This window comes from Meleagris gallopavo, chromosome 6 (assembly GCF_000146605.3).
Source record: "Meleagris gallopavo isolate NT-WF06-2002-E0010 breed Aviagen turkey brand Nicholas breeding stock chromosome 6, Turkey_5.1, whole genome shotgun sequence".
NCBI classification, from domain to species: Eukaryota; Metazoa; Chordata; class Aves; order Galliformes; family Phasianidae; genus Meleagris; species Meleagris gallopavo.
In genome coordinates this window covers 15,044,647-15,061,229 of record NC_015016.2, presented here as the reverse complement: position 1 = coordinate 15,061,229, position 16,583 = coordinate 15,044,647, and the positions used below count along the sequence as shown (strand labels likewise).

The window sequence follows — 16,583 nt, the reverse complement described above, 5'->3', positions numbered from 1 at the left end:
ATCTTGTAGAAGGCTCTGTACATTCTACTAACACACAGGGAATTCTTCCAGTTCAAGTTACATATTAATGTAACTTTCTGCTTGTGAACTCTGTGCTGCTTTTTGACTTAGGCAGTTAGACCCTTGATGAAGGATTGAATCATATGAGGGGCAACTTTCCCTGTCCTCTCCAATCAATGAAACAATGCTTTGAGCTTTGATTCTCTTTAGAATGCAGTAGGGCATAATTTCAACTTTTTTTTTCTTTTTTTTTTTCATTGAATAATTGTATTAACAAACACCCTGGCATTGAAGTACATTCAGTATTTTAGGGGTATGTATATTTATTGTGATAAATGCCTTTAAATACTTCTTGCTAATTTACCACATGTTCCTGACTTGATCTAAGCATTAGAGTAAACACTGACAGCTCAGATTATTCTGAAACACAGGAAAAAGACCTGAGAACCAACAAAGGCTCTTGTTTACCATGAATGTAAAAGCTCTTCTGTTTTTGTTTATTTTTCCTCCCATATTGTGTAGGTGGCTTTTCCCCTGTATTCAAGAGCAGAAAACTGTTGGCTCAGAGCAAGTCTTTTTTCTGTTTGGATCTCTACCCATTGCTTATTCTTACTAACGCTGACTGAAGCATCAACAAAACACTCTGAAACATTTCTTCACCGTCATTGTCTATAAATTACAAATAGCAGCTGAGACTTCACTGGGCTTTTTTAATATTCCAGAGGGATAAAAAAATTTAGTGAGCACTGGAATTTAACATTCCTATTACTAATCATTGGCTTCCAGCAGTCATGTAAAAAAACTCTTATGGAACCTTTGGGTAAAACTGCAATGTGTTTCATAGTGGCAAGATGGGTTTTAGGGGGCAGTAGCTTCTTCAAACCCTGTGAGTGTTGCTGATTCCAACCACTCATCGCTGTCATTTAATCTGAATGAGTGCGTGTAGTATGAAAGTTGCTGTTGATGGCACTGTCCTTTTCTAGTCTGAGCAATGTTTATTGCTGTGATAGTAGAAAATGAAATCATATGCACCAGGCTAATGAAATGCTATAGATGCTGTCACTGTATGCTGAAATCTAAAGACATGTAATGAAATAGATCTGATTATGTCTGTGAGCATTCAAAGGATACCTGTGGATTACTGTCATTAATTACTTCAGCTGCTTCATAAGAAAACAACAAAAATGAATAGCCATAAACTTCAGCAGGAAGGAGAAAAGTCATATTTGAAGAATGAATCAGGAAGTCTTACAATCTGCTGGTGAGAAGTATCAATAGACAAATTTATCCTTTCTAGTTTTGAATTCATTCTCAGGTTAAGGATTCAGTCACTGAAACTGCTTTTTGTTTGGAGGGGATACGAAGGTAGGACTGGAGTAGAAAAAAGAAAATGGTGTTCTTTCAGAAAGAAAGGTATTTAGGGAAGCGCATAGAGCACAGTAAAAACCTTCCATGCATTCATACTCAATACTGAGTATCAGTCTAAGGAAGCCTAACCTTTTCAGTCTGGTGAGTTTCAGTTTTAAGAAGGGTGGATCCCAAATTCAGATTAATCTTTTCACTTTATAAGAAAGAGGTTGAGATATTTGGCAAGTTTCAAACTCTACAAAATCAACTCAGGTCCCTTTTTAAGAGCAATTATGCAATAGCAAAGTCTGCCAAGGGCTGTTTTGTAACCAGTATCACTGGAATATGCAAGACTCAACAAGATACTTATCTGTCAGGGGTGATGTAGGATTAGTGAAATAATGCTACAGGAAGCTTGGACTCAGATAGCCTTTGAAATCCTACAGACTGAAATTTTTCCTAACTTACATGATTCTAGGAATGCATTCTAAGAGCTGTTACGTAATGGAATCAGCATTAAAAGGAAATTGTACGTAGACTGCTCCAAAAGTAATGCCTTTTTATTTCCATGGAAACTACAGCAGATACAAAGAGCACATTAACACTACTTGATAGAGCAAATTCTCAGCTACAAAATACTATTTTTCAGCGTAGTCACCATCATTAGCAAAGTCACCATTAAAAGGGACCTTTGGCGGTCACCTAATCCAAACACCTGTTCAAACATTGTGAACATCACAGTAAGACTGTAGTTCGTAGAGTTGGAGAGGAACAATTTGACTTGTCTGAAGTTTCCAGTGATTCCCAGAAAGGTGAACAGAGCATTAAGGGTGCAAAATTGATGGACACTCTTCAAATTTACTGAACACCACTTATCTACTTTTGTGCTTACATACAGTAGTGACAATTTTACCACTTCCTAGAAACTTCTTGTTCTTCTGTCCACAATGCTGTTTTATTCTTTCTCTTTCAATTTATTTAAAGCTGTTTTAATATGATTTTCTTCATTCATAATCTGTGACAGAATTCCATTTCTGTCCTCTTTTTCAGAGGTTGCTGTTGGTTTTGGAAGGGTCAAGGAATCTCTTCCTGTGTTCTTTCTTTGTGGGTGAGCCAGCTGAGTGTCTTGTCAATGCTAGTTTTGAGGTGGAGTATCAAGCACAGGTTGAATTACATGTGGAGCATCTGCTTTTTCTACTGAAATGAAAAAATCCTGTGAGAGATAAATTAACTTTGAGACAGTCTCAAATAAATAAAAATACTAAGTCTTTATTTATTCTTTTCCCAAGTGCTCCAGAGTCCTGTGAGACGGGTATGTCCACAATTTATTTCATATAACTTCATATATTTTGCTGAAGCATAAAAGATCAGAATTAAGTAACTCCTAATGATAGATGAGCACCTCCAGTGGGCAAATCAGCTGTGTAGGGCTGATAGTCTGCACTACAGGATTTTTCTGAGAACCATGTCCATCTTCCTTTATGGCTCCCTGACCTAGCAAACCATAACTGAAGGCTTGACTACATATTCAGCTAGTCAAGAGTAGGCACTCCAGAACTATTGTAATTATGTGTGCCAATATGTTTATCCCAGCTAGATCTCCTCACACATTCAATAATTCCTAGTTTTTCATCATAGCCGCTTAAAATTTACTTGCTCTTTTAATCCTAGCTGAAGCATAAACAGACTCTAAAAGAGTCAGTAATGCTAACAGTTTTTTCCTGAAGTTACAGTGCTTGCTAATGGGTGTTTTTGGCCAAATGCTATAGCCTGGATTTATCGTGCCTAGCTTTAACACTTGACTGAGATATCTCTGCTAAGAATATTGTATTTTATTCTTTCTCTGCAGTTAGACACATATGGAGCACACTTCCTCAGAAGGCCTAACAGCACATCTAATGTGGCAATTGTTTTTGGAGGTGTTTGTGTTTTCTTTGTCATAGCAGAAGGATCCTGAGAAAAGAGGGTACTTACTTAAGCACCTCAGTTAACTGTTAGTATTCTGTGGGGTGCATCTGGACTGAGGTCACACGATTTCCATCTGCACAGGAGAAGGTGTTCAGACTTTTGTCCAGATGGATATATTCTGATATGCTTTCTGTCTATAAACTAATTGTTTAATCTACTAATTTTTTCTTATACAGTCTCGGAATTTTCCTTAGGACAGCTTAGATTTGATATTGTATGTGCAAATCTATCAAACAAAAAATTGTCAGAGGCTGCTATAGCTCATGTAAATGGCTATTTCCTCTACAACCTTGAAGTTAATAGGACTAGTTAGATATAATTTGATTTATAAATCCAGTAAGATCTAGTTTTAAATATCTTTATGCAATTAATGCATCTTTTATATAGTTAAGTGCTTTATTATTGATTTTTTTTGTCATCTCAAATGATGCTGAGACTAAAGTAAAGCCACTGAAACTGAAAAATTCACTTATTTGAATCTCAATGACTTCTGGAGAACATTGTTTTTTTCCCCAAATTTAAATTTACATCACAGTTATGTAGTAGGGTTTATGCAGTAGTATGCTTGCTAACATGTTAGCTTGGATCATAATTCCTTTCCTTTTCCCCTCCCTTTTTCCTTCCCTTTTCCCTTCCTTTTTCCTTTCCTTTTCCTTCCTTGTTAGCTCTACGTTTGTGTTTTTTTTTAATCCTTAACCTGATAGATTCTTGCAGAGTGTATTGATAGCCATTTTAATACATAAAAGCATGAGCTACACAAAGACAAATGGGGAAAAATGTCATTGAAGGCAGTGATTGTTTAAAGCTGGAGAGCAATTGGAATGTGAACCAAGAGAACACACCAAGACAGTGTTTGTGAGGTCCTTAGGAGCAGAGAAAAAGAGTGCTATGTCTAGTAGATACAGATGCCAAGTTAGAAGTGAAGCTAAAAGCAAGGGTAACTGTGTTGTTGCTGTGTTTATATAAATCTTTTTTGTTCCCTAAGAATATTAGGTGTGTTAGTTGAGTGCTTTTTAAAAAAAAAATTGGGGGAAGTACGTTTTCTATAATCCAGCCATTCAGCAGTGCTGAGAGTCAAGACGTCTGCTTTGGAGATGTACTCATGCCTTGACAAGCCTTAAAGCATCATGGTTTTTTGACATAATGCTGAAGTGAAATCTTTGATGCCTGTCAGCTGCTGGCTTGGAATGCTTTTGTTATTTTCTTTTTCTTTTTTTATTGCATTTTCAATGTGATGTTTACTACACATAATATGGATCTGCCTCATTTTAAAGAGCAGCTTTAATTCTCTTTATCCAACGACCTTTCTGTAGAAGTGATAAATTCCTAGAAGTTAATATTCTTTTGGTGGAGAATGCTGGCACAGCTCCGTGTATGTGTGCAAGAGTGCAGACTAGGGGTAAAAGGCTGTGTGAAGTTCTGCACGTGGTAGAAGAAGGATGCCATCAGATGTAGTGCTGCAACTCATGTGATCATTTTGGCACCACTGACCAGTGCTTACTGCACCTGACGGGGGAGCTGCAGCAGGGCAGATGTCAGATTTCATACAATGAAAGCAAAGTCTCCTGGATGCACTTTTACAGTGCTACTTACGGAAGCTGTAAAACCAGGTGGTGTGCTCCTGACTCATATAGGTGAGTGATGCAGGAGCAGGCCCATTGTCACAGAACGGCGGCCACCATGAAGGCTTGAAAGAGGTGTGATCATGCAGCATGGGAGCAGACAACTCCTGTTGGCAGTAGTGGCTGCCACCTCTTATCTGTGAAGTCATCACAGACCCATTTAGGATGGATGGTTTACACTGGTGCTATGACCAGTGTAACAGCCCTTAGGGCAGTTTCTCTGCAGCATTTTATTTTCTGTTTATTAAAGGTGGCATCTGCCCAGCTGTTCTTCACCAGCAATAATCACTTTTCATTTAGGTTAAAGGGACAGAACAATGACCTCTCTTTATGCAGTAATGGCAGAAATAACATGAGGTCATTGTCCAAGGCTGTGGAAAAGCCAAACAGGAACTCGGACCTCTGAGATAAGAAGTTTCGGAGGGAATGCCTGCTGGCTCAGCTGATGTGCAGCTGTCTGTGCATGAGGGACAGCAGAGAAGAGAAAGAAAGAGAGGAAAAGAGATGGCAAAGATGTTTGCAGAGCTTAAATGTACAGTAATTACTGGAAGGGAAGACTTAGAATTCAAAATAATTATATTGGTATTGCTTTTTCCCTTTACTGTTCAATAAAGCTGGACCTGCTATGCGTGCTTTCTTTCTCAAACAAGCACAAATGAGTGAGGTCTCAACTACTGAAAGACTCTCAGTCAAGCTGGAAACAAACTTTCCTTAATTTCCTCAAGCCTCGGTACCTATGACAGATTTGTGACATGTGCCCAGGCCTCTCCACTACTTTTGGGAGTCTCTCCTGTGAGGTGTTAAAAATTCTGGCCCCAAGCCTGCAGGATGAGAGATGACGTGAGGGATTTTGAGTGTGCACTTGGCCCCGCGGCTTCAGTGGGACTACTTACATGCTTAAAGTAAACACGTGCTTAAGTGCTGCACTGCTGCTGCAGAGCCAGAATGCCCGATGGCTTGCAGGATTCTGGCCTTGGAAATCAAACAAATGCATTTCTGTCCTCTGTAAATCTATCCGCTAGTTAAGTGTCTTCATGTTGAATGCTGAGTTTTCCTGAAAATCAAATCTTTAAATATCAACCCCAGTAATTTTAACTGATCATTTTAGCAGAAATGTGCACTAGATATTTTTATTCAATTCCTAACTGCCCTCTACACATCTCAAGGTGTTTTTTTGTTTTTTTGTTTGTTTGTTTTAATATAAACTAAATAACATGTGGGCTACTATAGTTTTGGTATATTTTTGTGGTTTTAGACTCACAAAGGTCTGTTCCAAACAATGTAAGATAAAATATTTAATGAGAACAAAATTCCACACATACTAAAAATGAGGTTATAACTGATTAATAATTTTTTTTTTTTTCCAGAATGTCCAGACATTGTCTTGGAAGCTGAGTGTGAAGCTGCATTTAACTTGATCTTCACAAACATACACAAAATACAAGCACAATAAGTAATTATTATGGCTATTTTATATTTAAAAAATGAAGAAATCCTAGTATTATGCAGCTAAATCACAGTTAAAAGCAATCAGTTCAATTTGTAGAAAGAACAATATTGCCCATCATATGAAAGACATTTATGAACTTTGTTCATCAGGAATCTTTAATTCATGGTTTGTGATATATTATACTTGCGGAGGTTGTGTCTGTGGCTTAGGAATGTCACTAATGAATCAGAAGAAGATCAAGCTCGCAATTTTTCCACTAAGAAATACAGTATTTAGTATTTTCTAGAAAGTTTTCCTGTTAGTGACGAGTCAAAGATCCAGGAAAGGGGAAGTGATGTTTGAATAAATCTTTAACATGGCACAGAGTGTATTTCAAGAAGTTACTACTTGGCAGGCTGGAGGAATCATAACGAATCCAGAGTTTGCATCCTCTGGAAGGCAAAAAATAAATGACCGTGGTAATATTTAAGTTTAAAGAGGAAAAACACATTAACTATTGGACAGGAGCTTGGTGAAGAAATCTGTGGATATCTGCAAGATAACAACTGATATGAAAACGGTGTATAAACACTGAAGTTATGGATAAAACATAAAAACATTCACTGTTTCTTCCAGCGCAGGAATAAGGACCATAATGTGAGTCTGGTGGCATCCTGGTTCAGAACAGTCAAAACAAAAAGTGAAACTGAAACAACTGGGTGTTTTCTTCATGCATCTTGTATTTCCAAGCGCAGATTCTGAGTTCTTCCTCTGTGTGAGAGACAAGTGTTGTTCTTTTTTTGTTTTTGTTTTTTAATTTTTAAATGATTCCTACCATTTAAAATCATTCCCAAACAAATAATGATAAAAACGACAATTAAAAGCTTGCTTGATTCAGTCCAGCAAATTGTATGTATCTCAGACGCTACAGACACATGCAGTATTGATTCTCCTTTTAAAAATTGCCCATGTAAACAAAGTTTAAAGGCCCTGCAGTGTTGCTGAGTAAACATCTAACAGTAACTGTGTTCAATACATGAGTGCCACTGCTAACTAATTCCACTTCAGGATAGTAAGAATCACAGACACCTTCTTCCCAGTTAATTGCTGTGTTTAATTTATTTGCTCAAGTAACACAATAGTTTGGATTATAATGGAGACTGAAAGGTCTCAGACCTTTCGTTCCCAGAACAAGTCAAGAAATGCAGAAGAGGCCCAAACATTGAATATCCATCATAAAGAGCCGCTATTTTTTTGCCATTTTTGATAACAATTTGCTGACATTAAAATTGACTATTATGTAGTGCTTTTGAAAGCCTTGTGTAATGTAAATTCTTTCGTTTGCATGAGGGAAATATCTAATGGTAACAGACTGCTTATTTTGGACAACTTAAAATTACTTGCTGTGAGCACCTTAAATGAAATGCTGGCTGAATAATCACAAGCTCAATTATAATTCTGAATTATTTTCTACTGTACGTGCCACTTCGTTGCTAGCAGCCAGAGCAGACGATGCCTCATTGGTGATTGGTCTTATGGCACAAGCATGTACACCCTCTGAATATTAGCAAAGTAAACATTCAGTGTGGGAACTCATCAGTAATTTTACGAGGCAAATTCTGATAAGTGTGTTTTCTCTGAATAGTAGTGCAAAATGTCAGAGTGCTGGAACTGTTGGAATTGGACATCTATGTAGCTCAAAGTCAGCCAGTGCTGGGCTTTTTCTTTCTGCTTCCATCTGTCCAGGCCAAAACTGATCATATACATTAACTATCTTGTGTTTTTGCTTCCTAATTGGAAAAATGTGTAACTTCATATGAAAAATATGGCTTAAAATTTAATCGTCTCTGAGATACCTTTTTAATATCAGTTACTAATCATTTAAGGAGATTGTCCTTAAAGAAAGCAAAACATAGTTGCCCCAGATGACCAGAGTCTTGGAAAGAGGTATAATGAAACTACGAGCTCTGCAACATATTTTTTTCTTGCTGACTGTATTTCTTTGCAATTCTTTCATATCTACTTTCAAGAATTCTGCTATATCTGGAATAAACAGTGGATATAATACATAAGGTAACCCTCCATTGGCTCCAGAGAGTAGCCATAATGGCACAGATAATCCTCTTGGTATGGATTGTGTGTGGTGTGTGTATGTAACCAACAGGACCGCACACAGTTTATAGCAATTACATGGCTTTTGCTTACAGATGTGGAGTATTTCTACTTTCTGTTCTTTTGGAACAATGTGCTAAAATCTCCCTTTTCCCTGGGTTTGATACATGGAACAGATTCATACCTAATTTCCGTCAGTATGAAAACCTAAATAATTCTTTGAAAATGTTTAATTCCCTTTGGTCCTGAAGGTCCCTCTGGAATTCATCATGTTGACTGACTGCTTGCATTGCCCAGTCACTTGTAAAAATTTAGCTCACTGTCATCTCTTCGTTTCAGCAACAGAGAATGATACAGCACAACTTTGGGAAACGGCAGCATTAAATTAGAGATGCAAGCTGCAGACTGCAATATTAAAAATATGTTCTCCTACTGTGGCCTAATTTGCCTTTTTCTTTTTATGCTGATAGTGTATCTGAACCCACACTGTGAGCAGTGTGTAATAAGTTTCTAGGCTTTTGGCATCTGTTATGGACAAACTGTGGATTCTTTGCAACTTCAAACAGCAAACGAAATGAGAAGATCGATGGTATTCATGTCTAGATGTGTGACATGGAAATCTGCCTAAACAAATGTAAGTTTGCAGCAGGAGCACTTAAATTGTGTTGAGGCTAAAAAAGCATATCTTGCTTATCACATGAATTAATTAACTGCGAAACATTTCTTTCTCCTGTTTTTGCACAAAGTAAAGGGCTGGGAATTTGAATCCAGCGTTACAAAACTCCAAGCCTCTGGCCCAGAGGAAGCCCTGAAACCACAGAATGTTGGAAGCATAACTGAGGGAAGGATCGCTGCGTGCTTGCCTTGCTGATACTCTTCCTCAGGCATTTGCTACTGGCCACTATCAGAGGCAGGATATCCAGCTAGATGGACCTTTGGTCTGACCCGGTATGGCCACCCTTATATAAGAATACATGTGAGCCTGGGTGATTTTGATCTCCAGCCCCTTCCAGGGCTGGGTCATGACTGAGGATAAATGAAGCTGTGACTGGAGTTAATTTTAAAACTGTTACTCAGGTTTGGAGTAATTTCAAGGAATGTTGTGCTGTCCAAAAATATGAAAATCGAGTGTATATACAGTGCTTCTCAGAAGAAATAAATTATGTATGTTCAAACATTCAAAAAGTATTTGGAGTAACAGAGAAATTGTGATTGTGATTTAGCAGTGGAAGATACGTTGATGAGTGTAGCAGAAATGCTAAGTCATGGCTTGAACCAGTGATTGAGCACCTGGTGGGAAGGCAGGGCCAACCCAGGGGAGCTCAGCTGTGTGCAGTACATCTGAATGATGGGAAGGGCTGCAGCCAGGATCCTCCCCTTCCCAGACCTCATTTAAGGGTTGGCAGTAGAGGTGTGGGGCTCTTGTTGGAGGTCCCTGTGTGTTTGAGGCCTTCTATTGGTAAGTAGATTTTTTTTTTTTTTTCTCCCCTTGTTTTTATATTCACAGCTGCTGTATTTGGGCTTATCCTTACTTGCTGCAGTCTAGGACTTTGCTGCACTGCAATTATTGATGTGCTTTCCATCATGTATAGCATTACAATGGATGTTTTGTGTATACCCTTCCAGTGTAGCTAGGTATCAGTTTTGCATTAGTAGTCTGAAAACTAATTCTTGTTCTCCTTTTCTTTCCTTTTTTTTTTTAAAGTAGAGTATTCTTTGTAGCAATATTCTGTAATGTACATCACTAAAATACTAAATACAAAAAGCCCTGTTTATTTGGAACCTTCAGATATCGCAACATCATGATATTTTATGCTGATATGGTAGTAGCTTTTTTTTAATGAGAGATTCTGTAATCTTCCTGAGATACACTTTCCCTTTCCAGATCACAGACATATACTGAAAACTGCATTTAAATGTCTGGTGATGTTACTTTTACATGTGTAAGTTAAATTCAGAGTTCTACCAGTAATGGAATAAATGATTAATTCCTTTGTTTTTAAGTCATATGCCCTCTTTCCTGAATCTCTGCTGTTAAGAAAGTAGATGTGGCCCTGGATTATTGTTCCTTTGTGACTATAGAAGAGGAGAGTTCTGAGTGTGACACTGTCAGGTCACCTTCCTGAAGCCCACAGTCAGGGGAAGCCACGATGAGAATGGGCAAGTGGATTCAGATTTGACTTTAAGGAGCATGGTCAAGTGCTACTTTAACTGTAGCTTTTTATATTGTGGTGAGTAAAAAGAAGGTTAATACCATTGTACTTGAACTAGTAGCTGAATTGTTTTCCTAGTCTGGTTTTATACTAGCTAGTGTTTGGGCAGAAGCAAGATGTGTTCAGCAGCTGGTGTCAAATGAGGGAGCTTTTCACTGTCAATATTTATTGATGTTTACCTTTCAGATGTCTGAAACGATGTTAAAACAGAGTAGCTGCTCATGCAGATGACCAAACTGTTATTTGATAATTATATGAGAAATAACTGCTAAAATTCAAAATGTAAAGAGTGGGCCAGCCCAGTGTATTTGCTGTGGCTAGAGATTCTCACTCCATGCAGTTTGATACTAGTAATTCGAACAGACTTGGTGCAGTTCTCCTTCAAATGCCCTTTGGATAGCATGATCTAAAGGTGGAAAATGAATATGGAGCTAAATCTATTCTACAGTACTCAGTCCAGAAGAGCAAGATTGTTGTAAAGGAAGCAGGAAGTCTGAGAAAGTCTTGATCTAATTTCCATGAATGTTTGTTCTAAACATACAGCAAATACCAATATGAAAAAACTATTGTAATAATCCAGTTACTCCCCTTTTTCTGCAATTCTGCTGATTACAACTCCTTCTATAACAGTTTTTTCCTTTGAGTGTTATTATTCTGCACAGTTGTATGAGTCTGTATTTAAAAGTAATGCAAAGGGGAAAGAAAATCTTGCAGTCTCAGCAGCACATATCTGGAAGGGCCAAAGTTTCTGTTGAAATAAAGTTGTTAATGGAATTAGATTCACAGTGACGGACTGTGAAAGATTTCTCTTTATTACACCCCTAAGACTTATGAAGGAAATGGTCCAGACTCTAGCAAATTCTTGTGAACAGTGAGGAATATATGTTTTAGTGTGCCAGATTAGAGCAAATGAATTTGTAGTGTAAATTTCAGCTGGGATGGCCTTCTGGAAAAGTTCACTGTCCTCACAGAATCATAGGGGTTGGAAGGGATCTCTAGAGATCATGGAGTCCAACTCTCTGCTAACGCAGGTTCCCAACAGTTGGTTACACAAGAAAGTATCCATGGGGGTTTTGAATACCTCCGGAGAAGGAGACTCCACAACCTCTCTGGGCAGCCTGTTCCAGTGCTCTGTCACCCCTAAAGTAAAGAGAATTTTCTTTATGATCGTATGTAACTTCCTGTGTTCCGGTTTGTGTCTACTGCTCCTTGTCCTGTTGCTGGGCACTGCTAAAAAGAATGTGTCAGCCCCTCTTCCCAGCTTTGTATCATCATCAAACTTGCTGAGGGTGGTCTCTATCCTTTTGTCCAGGTCATTGATGAACAGGACCAGACCCAGCACTGACTGCACCTCTAACTACAGGCCTCCAACCAGACTCTGCCACTGATCACTGCACTTTGAGCTCTGCCAGTCAGCCAGTTCTCAATCCACCTCACAGGACAGCTGTCCACTCATCTATCCCACACTTTCTAAGCTTCACTACAAGGATGTTGTGGGAGACAGTGTCAAAAGCCTCACTCAAAGAACGCAAAATTCTCTTTTCCTGAGATTTGATATCTGAAACAGCTACCAGACTAATACCTGTGGTAAGAAGGTGGAAAAAAAATCTCTTTGGTGGAATTTACTATTATATTTTAAAAGCAGTTAAAAGGGCTCATATGAGTAATAGTACATTGCGATGAGGCTGTGAAGGGAAAAGAAAGGAAGCTTCAGAGATTAGATAAGCAGCCATAATTTTCAGTGCATACTTATGCCAAACCTCACAAGACATTATGGTTCATATATCACTGGATTTTGACCTGTGTTGCAAAGTCTTTTCAGCAGAACTACTGTAATAAATTGGCAGAAAGCATATACGTTTTCTTTGAAACCTTCTGTATTTTTGCCAGTGTAAGCTAGGGAAATGCTTTTACCATTAGACTTGAGCTTTCCTATAACCCATGATCTTCATTTCACTCTTAACATGTTTTAGCAGTGGCTTATGGTTTTTTTTTCTTGTATTGATTTATTTTTTGATATTTTTTGTGATTTTAGAAGGGAGCTTGTTGTAATGTGTTGTGGAATATTCCACTGGCCATATATTTTTCTGCGCATCTTTGTCTCGTAGTCAATTATCATAGTGTATCAATGGACAACATTGAATATTAAAACATATGAAGTTAAATTAGACTCTTCTGCCTCACAAATAGTTCCATAGGCAGAACCCTTCCTGCCATTTAGAAAGCAACTAACAAATAATATGTTTTAAGCTGGAAATATAGAGGAATTAAAAGTTTGAATTGTAATCATAAATGAGTGAGTATCAGAAACAGTGATGGAATGAAGCCAAGAATTTATCAGTTTTTCAAAACACCATTTACGAGAAACAATTTTGATTTATATTTAGTTACACATCAGTAGATATTATGCAGGCTGCATATTAGTCATGACGGAAAGATCTTTGGTGCATGAGGTGGTGGTGGGTTTTGCTTTTTCAGATTTTTCTTTTGCTGCTGTTTAATCTGGTATTGGTCTCTATTCCCATTCATTTTAATTGTTTGCTATGAATTTAGAGGTTTTATGTTGGTATACTTGGCATACTTCCATTTTATCCTTCCTTGCCATGCTGGAAATGGGCTCCAGATCAGACATTGCAAAGGATATGCGTTTAGAATCATTCTTTTGAAAACAGGCCTATCCCCAGAAGCACACATCTGTTCCTTGATGCTGTTTTGTGACTATAACTGCTTGTCATAGGTGCAATCTTTCGGTGTCTAATAATAGTAGGTGAATCAATACAGTGATAATCTCTCTTGCTTCTCTTTCACTGATACTTTCAGGCTATTTACAAAGGCCGGAACGTTGAAAACGAATCTAGAGCAAGCAGATTGTTTGTCTACCTCTAAGCATCAGCAGAAGCATTTGGATATTGCAGAAGAGAGTTGTCTCCTGTAGTTTTATTTGTGGTGTTTGTGCTCAGTTGATGTGTCAATGTCTGCTTTCTTTGCTTCTTGGCTAGCATCATTTTTCTTCACAAATCCCCTATAATTTATCTGGAGACTCCTAGTGCTGGACGTGTTGCTGTGAGCTGCTGTTGCACTGGATTAATGATGAGGATACTTCAGTCAAACTTTCTTGAGTTTGGTTGATCCCACTGGCACAGAGAAATACCATGTTTTGTGACACAGGGTTGAGATCTTCTGTGATGATTTTAGAAGTGCGTGGGTGTTTTAGTATGAAATATCACAGCTGATGCATTTTTCTACTCCGAGGCTGTAGCTACATAACATGGCCTTTTCCATTTTGTGATTTTAGTATCCTGACATCAATGGTATTTTCTCAAATACGGTCTAATGCTTAGTATAGGTTGTCAGGCATGATCCTTTCTATGTAGACTTTCTTTCTTAGATGGAACAAGTCTTTTAATCTCACTGTCCCTTGTTTTATCTCAAGGTAATGGAGTAAAGTGTATTAGTTTTTCAGAGAGGTGCTGTGTGATGAGGCTGAATGAATTGCTTGCAAAGTTTTTGTGGTTTAGATTGTTTAATGCTAAGGCTCTTAACAAAGTTTTGTGGAGAAGACTGATCCTCAGGCTCTGTATTGTCAACTTGGCACAGAAAATAATTGAAGGGAGGAGGATTCAGGAGTGAAAATGCATGTAGTCTGTGATCTATGTGCTGGCATCTTCCACTTGTTTTTGAAGCTGGTGATTACTTTTAAGTTAGTCAATAAACTCTTCTTCTGCCACTTTGGTATGACTCTTACGCATGACCTGATTCTCCTAATGCATGTCGTCTTAAATCCCATTGCACTTGCCTGCCCAAAAAGTGGGCCTCAAAGAGACAGGAAATATATCTGTAAAATTTTCTTTTCCTCCCATGTGAACACATAAATGAAAGAGAATTTGGCTTGTTGAGAATTTTCCTTGTAATGGTACAGAGTTTATTTTGTTTAAAGTAAACTGAAGTGTTCTGTTTGAGTACGCTTCATTTTGCTGATGAAGTCTGTGGTGCTTAAAGTGAAACCCTCTTTGGTAACTGAACAAAGCCACCAGATATGTTATCTGACTTGACAGTCTGGTGTTTGATTAATCAAACTGTTAATTTGATTTTAAATGACTGACGCTCTTTTAGTATGTCTGACTTAAGTGCCGTTTATAATTATGGTACTGAATCAAAGGCTTTTCTCAACCATTGTACAGATTAATTTGGAAAGATGTGTTTTGATTTTAGTAGTCATAAAAAATTAGCATTGGTGTTTACTTTAAAGCACAAATACGTTCAAAGAAACACATAGTTAAAGTGATAAAGCAATGCCCTCGCACTTTTTATCTAAAAAAGGAATGAAGGGTGCAATCTTTAGTAAGTTATGTAAACAGCACACTTCATCTTCTAAAGAGATAACCAGTTTGGAAGCATTTGTAGCAGTTTGATTGGTGGGCATTTAGCTTTGTGTAGTGAACATATGTCATGCAAAACTTTTATGAAGCTCCTGGAGGTAGAGGATTTCATCTTGCCTACAGCTGCTTGTGTCTTGCAATTTGCTGGCAATTTGTGAATTTCCAGTGAACTTGGAAGCTAAGTAATGGTATCCTGTAGCAGTTCATAACCTTGTGTGTTGAGGTGTGTTTTCACATGGGTTGTAGTACATGTTCAGGTGTTAGGGTAGCTAAATGTTTGACTGCAAGTGAAGATCACACGTCATGGGTGGGGTCCTAAAATTACAAAGACAGTTAAGCATCTACTTCACTGAAGTCACTCTTAAAACAAATGCAGATGATCTATTAATTTCCATGGGCTTCATGTATATGATTTCTGTAACTGCAGGAGAATGACTGCATCTGAAGAGAACTCTACTAATTGCTATAAGAACACTCTTAATAGTGATTTTTTTGATGATCAAAAATTAAATATATGGTAAACTTTTTGTTTAGTAAATGTAAAAAATAGTTCAGAAGTATCAGTCTTGACATAACAAAGAAAAAATGTCTGGAGGCATTATTTTTGCCTATTTTTAAACTCTACAGGTGTTGGACGATGTATTCTTTTCCCTAATTTTCTTCTCAAGCTGCTTGAATATCTCAAGGGAATATTGCAATACTGTAATTAACCGTATAGCAGATAAGAATCCCTTAACAATTTCATTTTTATTTCCAAGTGGTATTTTTATGCATTGTAGTTAAGTAGGTGTTTAAAAAGTAATCTAAATTTAGAGAAGGTGTTCCGTGCCTCCATTAGTGGTTTCCCAACTATATACAGTTATAAGAAGCCTGATTTTCAGAGGAAGGCTACTCAGCACTTCCTGGAAATGAATTCCCAAAAAGAAGACTTAAGTATCCTAACAGCCAAACTCATTAGTTACTCTTGAAAATATTTGACTGAAATACACTAGGCAATACAATCTCTATTTCTGTAGGCTTTTCAGTTTTCTGTTCCTTTGTTTTCACATCATAATTTCATAAATTTTTCAGTCACCACAGCTTTGCAGACAACGTAGACCTGAATTTTGACTGTAAAACCAAGCTAAACCATCTTCTTGAGGTTTATTTTGTTTTTTATATATTGTAGAAAGCAGTATGAAAGGAAGAAAAATCATTTTATTTCCTAAACGTCAGCTCTGTAGGGGAAAAAAAGATGATTCTGTCAATGAAAGAAGTGTGGGGAAATAATTTCTTTTTCTCTCCACCCCTATCCAAACCCTAGGAACCTTAGAATTCTTGATTAGCATCCTGAAATGACCCTTACTTAGTTGGCATATTATTGCTAACACAGATATTGTTTTACTTAGACAAGTCCAGTATTTATCAGTTTATTGAAGGTTCTGCAAGGCTGTGTCCTTGGCTTATGGTTAGATACATCCTGAAAAGAAGGTATATTGGTACGTGCACCTGATACTTATTTCTGTTTTTTTTT

The 16,583-nt window shown here is 37.6% G+C and overlaps 1 long non-coding RNA gene across 2 annotated transcripts; it reads left to right on the top strand.

Annotated features, from left to right (window-relative positions):
• The first annotated feature begins 1,944 nt into the window (after positions 1-1,944).
• LOC104911377 lies at positions 1,945-12,131 on the top strand. 2 transcript variants are annotated; one of them, XR_004160079.1, is made up of 3 exons: positions 1,945-9,112; positions 9,225-9,937; positions 12,004-12,131. It is a non-coding gene; the product is annotated as an uncharacterized LOC104911377 (long non-coding RNA). The 2 variants fall into 2 exon arrangements; XR_004160078.1 differs by having other exon boundaries at positions 9,225-10,709.
• The last annotated feature ends 4,452 nt before the right edge of the window (positions 12,132-16,583 follow it).